The following is an 11213-nucleotide window of genomic DNA, read 5'->3' as shown; positions in this document are numbered from 1 at the left end:
ATCTGACTACCATTTTTTCCAGATGACAAATTGGGGTCAACTGAAGATGACTATGAAGGCTCTTAGTGTATTTCTGACAAGTGTCCTCAGAATCTGTATCAATTTTCATCTATCTTCTAATTATTTTCACATTTCCTAAGAGAACAGGACACTGTAATAGAAACAGCACAAGGCACGGGTACCGGCGAATGAGCTTTAGTCCTAGCTCTTCAGGCAAGTACATCTTGAGCCTCGGTCAAATTAACTTGTGTATCTGAGTTCTTAATCTTTTTTCTTGGTTTTTTGTTTTGTTTTATCTGTAAAACGTAAACTAAAGTCCTTGTGGCAGGCAGCCTCTGACAAATACAGTACAGCAGAATAATGAGATACCACGTCCACGATTAAGTTATAAAAAGACTATAACTTCTGCCTTGGATACTCGCCCTCTCTTTTGTTTTTACTCACTTGCTCTGAGGGAAGCTAGCTGCCATATTGTAAGCTGCGCTATGGAGAGAACCCACATGGCAAAGAACGAAGGGAGGCTTCCAGCATGCAGCCAGAAAGAAACTGAGGCCCTCAGTCCAACAGCCCACAAGGAACTGCAGGAATCCTGCCAAAAGCCACATGAATGAGCTTCAGAGCAGATCTTCTCCCCGTAGAGCTTCAGAAGAAACTGCAGCCCTGTAAACAGCTTGACTGCAACCTCATAAAAGACCTTGAACCAGAAACACCCAGCTAAGCTGCACTCCGATTTCTAATTCACATAATAAATGTTTGTTGTTTTTAAGCCCTTAAAGTCAGGAATAATTTATCATGCAGCAACAGATAACTAAGACAATGCTGTTCAGCTCTATAACTGTATATAATTCTACAGTGCATTATGTTGAAGCACTCGCTCATCTATGCCAAGAAATTTAGAAGACAGCTACCTGGCCAACTGACGGGAAGAGCTCCTTATTTGTGCCCATTCCAAAGAAAAGGTGATCCAACAGAACACAGAAATTATCAAACAATATCATTAACATCACACGCAAGTAAAATTATGCTGAAGATAATTCAAAAAAAGTTGCAGCAGTACATTGACAGGGAACTGCCAAAAACTCAAGCCAGATTCCGAAGAGGGCATGGAATGAGGGATATCACTGCTGATGTCAGATGGATCTTGGCTAAAAGCAGAGAATACCAGAATGATGTTTATCTGGGCTTTAGTGACTACGCGAAGGCATTTGACTGTGTGGATCGTAACAAATTGTGGATAACACTGCAAAGAATGGGAATTCCAGAACACTTAGTTGTGCTCATGTGGAACGTGTACATAGACCAAGAGGGAGTTGTTTGAACAGAACAAGAAAATACTGTGTGGTGTAAAGTCAGGAAAAGTGTGCGTCAGGGTTGTATCCTTCACCATACTTATTCCATCTGTATGCTGAGCAAATAATCCAAGAAGCTGGACTACGTGAAGAATGCAGCATCAGGACTGGAGGAAGCCTTATTAACAACCTGCAATATGCAAACAACACAACCTTGCTTGCAGAAAGTGAAGAGGACTTGAAATACTGATGATCATAGATGACAGCCTTCAGTATGGATTACACTTCAACATAAAGAAAACAAAAGTCCTCACAATTGGACCAATAAGCAACATTATGCTAAATGAAGAAAAGACTGAAGTTGTCAAGGATTTCATTTTACTTGGATCCACAATCAAAGCCCATGGAAGCAGCAGTCAAGGAATCAAACAACACACTGCATTGGGTAAATCTGCTGCAAAAGACATCTTTAAAGTATTAAAAAGCAGAGATGTCACCTTGAGGACTAAGGAGTGCCTGACCCAAGCCATGGTATTTTTAATCACCTCGTATACATGCGAAAGCTGGACAATAAGGAATATGGAAGACTGAAGAATTGACACCTATGAATTATGGTGGTGGAGAATGACTGACTATACCACGGACGGCCAGAAGAACAAACAAATATGCCCTGGAAGAAGTACAGCCAGCATGCTCCTTACAGGCAAGGATGGTGAGACTTTGTCGCATGTAGTCAGGATGTGTTATCAGAAGAGATCAGTCCCTGGACAAGAACATCATGCTTGGTAAAGCAGAAAGTCAGCAAAAAAGAGGAAGACTCTCAACGAGATGGACTGACACAGTAACTGCAACAATGGCCTCAAACACAGCAACGACTGTGACGATGGCGCAGGACTGGGCAGTGTTTCGTTCTGTTGTACGCAGGGTTGCTATGAGTCGGAACTGACTTGATAGTTCCCAACAACAACAACAGTACTAATGAACTTATTTGAACAGGCCAAAAAAATAAGTTTCCTATTCAAGGGCAGCAAATTAGTAACATTAGAATTTGAAAGCACTAAATTATGAAACCTAAACATCTACATTTTTAATTCAAAATGCGAATTCACTAAAAAGTGTAACATTATTCAAATGGCGTTAAAATATACTAGGTATAACTAACAATACAAACCCAACCAATTGTCTCTTTTTTAATTGAAAATAATTTATTTGGAAGCTAAAGTGTGAACAAACCACTAAAAGCATCTCAGTGATTTACTGTCTTTTACTTTCTAGAACTCAAGATTATTTAGGTCTCACCAACTTTGAGAAACCTCGTTTTGTTTTTACTTAATATAAGCCTCTGAACATTACAAATATTTATCTATAGACCTGTATGTGAGTCTTCAATATTAGGGTTTAGTAACCCTGGTAGCTGATTCCAAGTAACAGGCTCAGTGAGACACAAGAGTACATTTCTTAAAGCTCTACATCTGATGTACAAAAGACAGTCTTATGATGTAACAAAAATGAAGTCACATATGACTGAAAACTGACAATACAATTTTAAATATTCTGGAAGCCTTTCCTTCACAACTGTTGTTGATGTTGTGTGCCATATGATAGAGTAGAATCGCCCCATAGGGTTTCCTAGGCTGTCATTTTTACAGGAGCCAATCACCAGGTCTTTTCTCCCGTGGAGCCACTGGTGAGTTTGAACATCTGACCCTTCAGTTCACAGGGAAGCACTTAACCATTCTGCCACCAGGGCTCCTCCTTCACAATTATATCTATATAAATACAAATAAAGATCCATATAAATTAAAACATATAAGCTAATAAATCAAAACAGCACTTTGTAAGGTAACCAGATAACATTCTGAAGTTATTCCTTTTCACCAAACAAGTTATATTAAATTCACATCAATATAAAAATTATAATTCACACTATACCGTGAATAATTCAGAATATCCATAATTGTATGTCTTTAAGACTTTATTTCCCAAATGATCATCTTTACGGAGGCAGAAAAAGCATTTCTTGATGAAAACCCTCATGAAGACTGAAACTGAAGGGAAGTTCCTCAATATGATTCAAGACATAGAGGAAAAGCCAACAGCCAACATTACACTTAATAGAGAAAGACTGAGAGCTTTCTCCTTGAAATAAAACACAAGACAAGGATGCCCACTCTTACCACTTTTAGCCAATACTGTATCAGAAGTCCTAGCCAGAGCAATGAGAAAAGAAAAAGAAATAAAAGGTATCCAGACTGGAAAAGAAGTAAAATTATCTTTATTCAAGGATAATAGGATACTATATACAGAAAATCTGAGTCCACAAGAAAACTTCTAGAGCTAATAGAGGAATTTAGCAAAGTTGCAGGGTACGAGGCCAAGAAACAAAAATCTGTTGGGTTTCTATACACCAGTAATGATAAATCTGAGAGGGAAATTAGGGAAACGATTCCATTTATAACAGCGTCTTAGTCACCTAGTGCTGCTACAACAGAAATACCACAAGTGGATGGCTTTTAACAAAGAGAAATTTATTTTCTCACAGTCTAATAGGCTACAAGTCCAAATTCAAGGCATCAGCTCCAGAGGAAGGCTTTCTCTCTCTGTCAGCTCTGGAGGAAGGTCCTTGACATCAGTCTTCCCTTGGTCTGGGAGCATCTCAACATGGGAGCCTCAGGTCCAAAGGATGTGCTCTGCTCCCGGCACTGCTTTCTTGGTGGTATGAGGTCCCCGTGTCTCTCTGCTCACTTTTGTCTTTTATATCTCAAAAGAGACTGGCTTAAGACACTACCTAATCTTGTAGACCTCATCAGTATAACTGCCGCTAATCCACTGTATTACATCATAGTGATAGAGTTTACAACACATAAGGAAATCACATCAGATTACAAAATGGTACACAATCATACAATACTGGGAATCATGACCCAGCCAAGTTGACAGATATTTTGAGGGGACATGATTCAATCCATAACAAATAGTACCTAAGACAAAAAAATACCTAGGAACAAATCTAACCAGGGATGTGAAAGACTTAAAAAATGAAAATTATAAAACGGTGTTGAAAGAGATTAAAAAAGACGTAAATAAACAGAGTTCCATGTTCATGAATTGGAAGGCTTAATATTGCTAAGATGTCAATATTACCCAAAGCAATCTATAGATTCAATGCAATCCCAATCAAAATTTCAATAGCCATCTTTACAGAAATGGAAAAACCAATCCTCAATTTTATATGGAATGGCAAGAGGCCCTGAATAGCTAAAGCATGCTGAAAGAGAAGAACAAAGCAGGAGGACTCACACTTCCTGATTTTAAACATACTATACAGAGGAAACCCTGGTAATGTAGTGGTTAAAAGCTATGGCTGCTAACCAAAAGGCTGGCAGTTCAAATCCACCAGGCGCTCCTTGGAAACCCTATGGGGTAGTTCTACTCTGTTGTATAGGGTCACTATGAGTCGGAATCAACTTGACAGCAACGGGTTTGTTTGTTTGTTTTTTTAATACAGCTACAGTAATCAAAACACCTATTACTGTTAGAACAACAGACACACAGACCAATGGAATAGAATTGAGAGTCCAGAATTAAACCCACACATCTATAGTCAACTGATTTTTGACAAGGCATTAAATCCATCTCATGGAGAAAGAAGAGTCTCTTCAATGAATAGTTTTGGGAAAATTGGATTTCCACATGCAGAAAAATGAAACAGGATCCATGCCTCACACCATACACAAAAACAAGTTGAAAATGGATTAAAGACCTAAATGTGAAAACTAAAACCATAAAATTCTAGAAGAAAATGCAATTCTGTTGGGCCTAGCTTTTAATAAAGGATTGCCTGATATAAAAACAAAAGCACAAACAGCAAAAGACAAACTAAATAACTGGGATCTTATAAAAATTAAAAACTTTTGTTCATCAAAAAACTTTATCAAAAAAGTAAAAAGCCAAGCTACCAACGGGAGGATATCTTCAGAAACCATATTATTACGATAAGACTCTAATAACCAAAATATGTATAAAAGTCAATAAATTAACAAAAAGACAAATAACCCCATCATAAAATGGGCAAAGGCCGCGAACAGACATTTCACCAAAGAGGGCATTCAAATGGCCACCAAACACATGAAAGATGTTCAGCGTCATTAGCCACCAGAGAGATACAAATCAAAACTACAATGAGACACCAGTTTACTCCCACTTAGGGTGGCTAACATAAAAAAGAAAATAACAAATGTTGGTGAGGATTTAGGGAAATTGGAACCATTATCCATTGCCAGTGGGAATATAAGATGGTACAGCTGTTGTGGAAAACAGTATGATGCTTCCTCAAAAAACTAAAAATAGAACATATGACCCAGCAATTTCACTCTTAGGTATATACCCAAAAGACTTCAAAGCAGAGACTCAAACAGATACCTGTACACCAATGTTCGCTGCAGCACTATTCACAATAGCCAAAAAGTGGAAACAACCTAAATGCCCATCAACAGATGAAGGGATAAATAAAATGTGGTACACACATACAATGGAATATTACACAGCCTATAAGAGACATGAAGTCTTGAGACATGCTACAATATGGATGGAGCTTGAAGATATTTTGCTAAGTCAAATAAGTCAATCACAAAAGGACAAACATTGTATGACCTCATTTATATAAAAAGACAAGAACAGGCAAGTGTATAGAGACCAAAGTTTATTAGGGTTACCGGAGGCAGAAGGAGAAACCTTGGTGGCACAGTGGTTAAGAGCTACGGCTGCTAATCAAAAGGTTGGCAGTTCAAATCCACCAGGTGCTGCTTGCAAACGCTATGGGGCAGTTCTACTCTGTTCTTTAGGGTCGCTATGAGCCGGAACCGACTCAATGGGAACAGGTTTGGTTTTTGGTTTGGAGGCAGACAGGAGGGAGAAAATGGAGTTGGGTTTCTAATGATGGAAAAACGGCATTAAGAGTAGGGTTGCGCAGTTGATTAATGTAACTGCTGTCAGTAAGTCGTACACTTGTAAAAAGTTGTGTGACAGACACATATCCAACAATGACAAAAAAAAGAGTAGCTGCTGAGGCTGCTTATTTACAGCCAAACATCTCACAGGATTTGGTTCCTTGGTTTGGACGTTTGGGGATGTGGTTTCATCAGACATCCCAGCTAATTAGCCTAATAACAAGTTTAGTGCTTCTGTTCTACCTCCTAGTTCACAGCTTAGTGCCTCAAGCACTTGCAAGCGGCCATCCAAGGCACAACAACTGGTCTCTACTGACCTGGAGCAACGGAGGAAGGAGAGTCAGGAATAGGAGGAGAAAATGGAATGTGTGCTTAATTGCCTCCACAAACAACTGCCTACTCTGGCATGAGGCCACAAGAACTGCATGTACCCAGCTACCATTACTGAACATTTTGATCAAAGATTTTACAGAAGAATCCTGATCAAAAGGGAGGAAATGCAGAACAGAAATCTAAAATGCTCATGGACTCCAGACTTTCTGGAGCCATGCAGGCTGGATAAAACCCTAAAACTATTGCCCTGAGATAATCTTTAAACCTTAAACCAAAAATACACCCTGAAGTCTTCTTAAAACCTAACAATAGTTTAGCTTAACTGCCTGCCTTGAGCATTGTGCTATTTTAAAAACTTTCTACATGGGGTCAAACTGACAACAGCAACTCGAAAGATCAGATAGGAAACTTAGGGGCCAGTGAGTTTATGTTAATGGGAGAGGAACAATGCAGAAAAGGAGGGTGAAAATGGTTGTACAAGTCAAAGAATCTAATTGATGGCATTCAGTTGCACAGGAAGAAATTGCTGAACTGGTGTATGTTCTGCATATTTCAACAACAACAATAAACTATTTTTTTAAAAAAGAGACTTAATTTCATCTTTAAATGCATACCCAACCTACTGTCCTATATTTTAATCAATTTGATAAAATATCAATGCATATAAATAAAATGCAGAGCAGTATCATACAACCTATGACTTTATAAAATCCACCTCTTCTCTACCGTTCAAAGTTTCCAGGTACAGTTCATTCCAATTACAGCTAAGTACTTTTAGAGAAACCTATTCACATGTCCCAAAAACGCCCTACAGTGATATTCTGTCAGGTACATTAGGACACGCAGTTGTAGATTCTAAAAAGCTACCAAATGAAAACCAGTGGGGTACTTTATGGAGACAGGGCACTCTCTTTGCTGTTCATGAAGAAGCTAAGGTCCAGCCTGTATCTGAAATGTACTGCTGATATAACCAAATGTTTTTATTGTGAACTTTATTATATTCACCTGATAAATTGATTACTGCACCTAATTAAATCTATATAATCCGAAATAATAGTGCCTTAAAAAATTATTAATATCTATGATTTTTTATATCAGCACCCATCCCACAACTGATAAGCAATTCTCACTTAATGTCTTGTTTGACAATATGCAAAAACATTTGCTATCCTCATTCTTAGACTACAAACTTCTACAAAACTCAGTATCAATTCAGAGCTTCTTGTGATAAAAAATTCAGGGGGTCCTTAAAAAAGCTTTTAAAAAAAGCTTTTCATTTTCTCTTTAAAAGCAGGTACCTGGAAGAACGTAATCAATGTCACTGAACTGTGCATGTAGAAATTTTTGAAATGGTGTACCTTTGGCTATGTATATTTTCACCAAAAAAAAAGCTCGAGAAGGGAGAGGGCTGACAAGTCGTGGGGTTGTTAACCAATGTCATAAAACAATATGTGTACTGACTGTTTAATGAGAAACTATTTGTTCTGTAAACCTTCACCTAAAGTACACCAAAAAAATAAATAAATAAAAGCAAAAAAAAAAAAAAAGTAGGTACCAAAAAATTGCTTTTATGCAAGGAAAACAAAACTATTTAGTACAAATCTGAATGTCTCCTAATAGCCTATAAAAGATTGAGTATACAGAAGTCTCACTCCATGCACTATTCCAGTGAAAAATTCCATACATGACCAGTCAAGAAAAAAAATTTTTTAAACACCAATTTTAAAAGCCAGGTGCCATATTTTGCCATTTTATGTTAACTCATTTAATCTTCACCACCACCTTGGGATGTATGTGTTATCCCCATTTTTCTAGAGGTTGGATTACTTGCCCATACTCACGCAGCTAGGATTCAAATCCATTTATGTCTGGTTCAAAGTCCTCCTCTCTTGACTATATACTAAATTATAAAGACATGACTTCTGAAAATTTTTCCTGTAACAAGGTCAAGAACCTGATCTCCTAGGTCAAGAACATTGGGGATTTACTCAAAATCAAACAATGATAAACACATAAATATAAAATATAATAATTATGAATTCCAGACACTCGTCTAATATTTTCCTGAGTACCTAGAAAAGGAGAGGTACGAACGTATCTACATATGATATGATCACACTGCCCATGCCTCAAACTACAGTCTCATATGAACACAGAATGTAACTTTGCAATATCTAGATTTTTTCCTCTTTATTATGATCTATACACATAAATGACCAGATACCCAGTAAAGTGTACAAAGGAGATAGAGTAACATGAGTAAAGAGAAAATAAGGGAGGGAGGGGAGGACCAACATCTTAGCCAACTATATAGTCCAGAACCTGATCGCACAAAGGAAATTCATTTTGGGTATTGTTTATGTATATTAAAAAGTTAGATGACCATCTTTGATTTTTTGGATACTCTTATTCTTTGTTGAAAAGCACATCAAGTGACTCTATCATAGAATTTCATTCCAGGTAAGTCAAGCAAGCATTTTTAAGATGTAAAATTTATCTGATTTTCCACACTGAAGTATTTGGAAGGGCCATGATGTATGTAACTTGCTCTAAAATGGTCCAGAAAAAAACATATATATATAGAGAGAGAGAGTGTGTGTGACACAGTGTGAGCAAATGATGAAGCACATGAGTTAAAGGGTAACAGGTGAATCTGAGTAAAGGTGATATGGATGTTCACTGTATTACTTACTCTTATCCTTGCAACTTTTTTGTAAGTTTGAAATTATTTCCAAATAATAAATTACAACTTAAACTGTATGGCATTCTATCTGAAGTTAACAACACATACTCGGATTAAACAGAAACATTCTTACAAATACAAAAACTGGTTTTTAAGGAAAAACTCAATGATTTGTGAGGAAATATGCACCATGTCCTCCCAACTAATGATCACTTAGAAGTAAATTTCGTATTACACTGCAACCTAATGAAATGTGGCAGTGGTGAAACCATACTAGAAAAGGAAGAGAAAAAATAGCACAAAAATCCAGAGTTTGGCATAACTGCTTCACAGATTTCATACAGGCCTGCTGCAAAATGCAGCAAATCTACAATTCAAGTGATATGTGATATCTCTGGTTTGCAGTTAAAATACAGACAAATGCAACAACGAAAAACTTGAACAATTTGTAAGATTTTTCCGCTGCACCTCAATTCGTAACAGTATACTTGAATCATCAAAGAAAACAAGGATGGAGAAGATCTATCCTCCTGGAGAAATGTTGCAATCTTTTCTTCTACAAGGTTACTATCATCCTGCCTGCCCATCACACTTTTGGTTTCAAGCGTTCACCACGCTTTCCTAAAACATAAGGATGTATCAGCAGAGAAGTAATGCTGGCATAAGTTCACCAAAATTGTGAAATCAAACATTAAATAATAAAGCTTTTCAGTTAACAATGAAATAACTTTAAAGGCTCATCTCTACCCCTTCTGCCGGATCCACCTTCAAAACTCTTCAGTAAATTCCCAGGTCTACCCTAATTGGATGGTCCTCTACTCAAGTAGTTCTTAACCTTTTTTTTTTTTTTTTTGGGGGGGGGGAGAGTAGATTACAACAAACATAATCCCTTTCCAAACAAAATTTTCACAAATGCAAAATTCTACACGTATTTCCAGGAACTTCCAGAACCCCAAGGCCATTATCCCCGCCCCCCTCCGAATTCAGCTTTGCATCTCCTCAACAACCCCCCTCATCACAATCCCCGGCTGTCCCCTGGAGAGACAAGAGTCCCTCCCTTCACAGAGTGGATTCCGTAACTGATCTTTGTCTCTTCGCCCAACTCCCTTCGCCCCGGCAAGGTCACTAACAGCCAACTACCCCTTTAAACCGAGCCATCACGGTAATAGTTCGTAACAGCCACAGCAAACTTGCCTGTCATAGGATATATTTTGTCCCCACGGCCCCACCTACCTTCCCCATTTCGGCCAGTTACGTCTTCCCCACTAGCCCATTCTACAGGAACAGCCGCCCCACCCCCCGGCGCGCCCCTGCCCCGCCGGTCCTCGTCCAGCGCCCTAGGCCCATTCCCTGCAGACCCTCCCAGGGCCTCGCTCCACCTCTCCCCTCCGCAGGGACCCTCCCCGTTCCCTCTCTCCCACCCCGCCGCAGCGCTCTCTGTCCCCTTTTCCGGCCGCTCCCACAGGCCCCCACGACCCCCACCTCCCTGCGCCCCCCGCCTGGTTCCAGCCTTCCCCGAGAGCCCTACTTGGCCTGCCTCCTAGCCTTCCACCCGGCTCCTCCCCTCAGCACACCTGTGTCGTCCCACCCCCTCCACACGTGCCCCCCCACAATTCATTCGCCTCCCAGCCGGCGGCCCCCATCCCTCCCTCCTGCTCCCACCCCCCCGTCACCCTCCTCCCCTCTCCCCTCCCGCCAGGAGAGAGCCCGAGAAGGAGGGCGGCGCGGGGGAGGGGAGGCCGCGAAGAGGCTGCTCGTTTCGGGGTTCGCCGCGCGCCGCGGACCTGCAGGGCTCCCCAGCGCCCTCTGCCTCCTCCGCCAACGGGGCGGAAACCGGGGCTCCCGGGCGCCTCCAACGAGGGTATTTACCTTCTTTCCAGGGCCACTCTGCAGACGGCTCCAACATTGGCAAACACTACAGAGAACTGACCCCGCTCGGCCGCCGCCGGCTTCCACCCC

General features: G+C 40.0%; 1 protein-coding gene across 3 annotated transcripts in view; it reads right to left on the bottom strand.

Moving 5' to 3' along the window:
* STAU2 (staufen double-stranded RNA binding protein 2) overlaps positions 1-11203 on the bottom strand; it is a 372566-nt gene extending 361363 nt beyond the window's left edge. For 2 of the 3 annotated variants that reach the window (XM_012554441.2, XM_023727736.1), the window contains exon 1: positions 11124-11165. The gene's annotated coding sequence lies outside the window, so the exon portion shown is untranslated. Of the gene's footprint in view, positions 1-11123 lie in introns of all 3 variants that reach the window. The other variant, XM_023727735.1, reaches the window with a different exon arrangement.
* Positions 11204-11213: the final 10 nt, after the last annotated feature.

Source organism: Trichechus manatus, unplaced genomic scaffold, assembly GCF_000243295.1.
Source record: "Trichechus manatus latirostris isolate Lorelei unplaced genomic scaffold, TriManLat1.0 scaffold00018, whole genome shotgun sequence".
NCBI classification, from domain to species: Eukaryota; Metazoa; Chordata; class Mammalia; order Sirenia; family Trichechidae; genus Trichechus; species Trichechus manatus.
The sequence above is the reverse complement of the archived record's forward strand: the minus strand, read 5'-3'. Positions and strand labels throughout refer to the sequence as shown.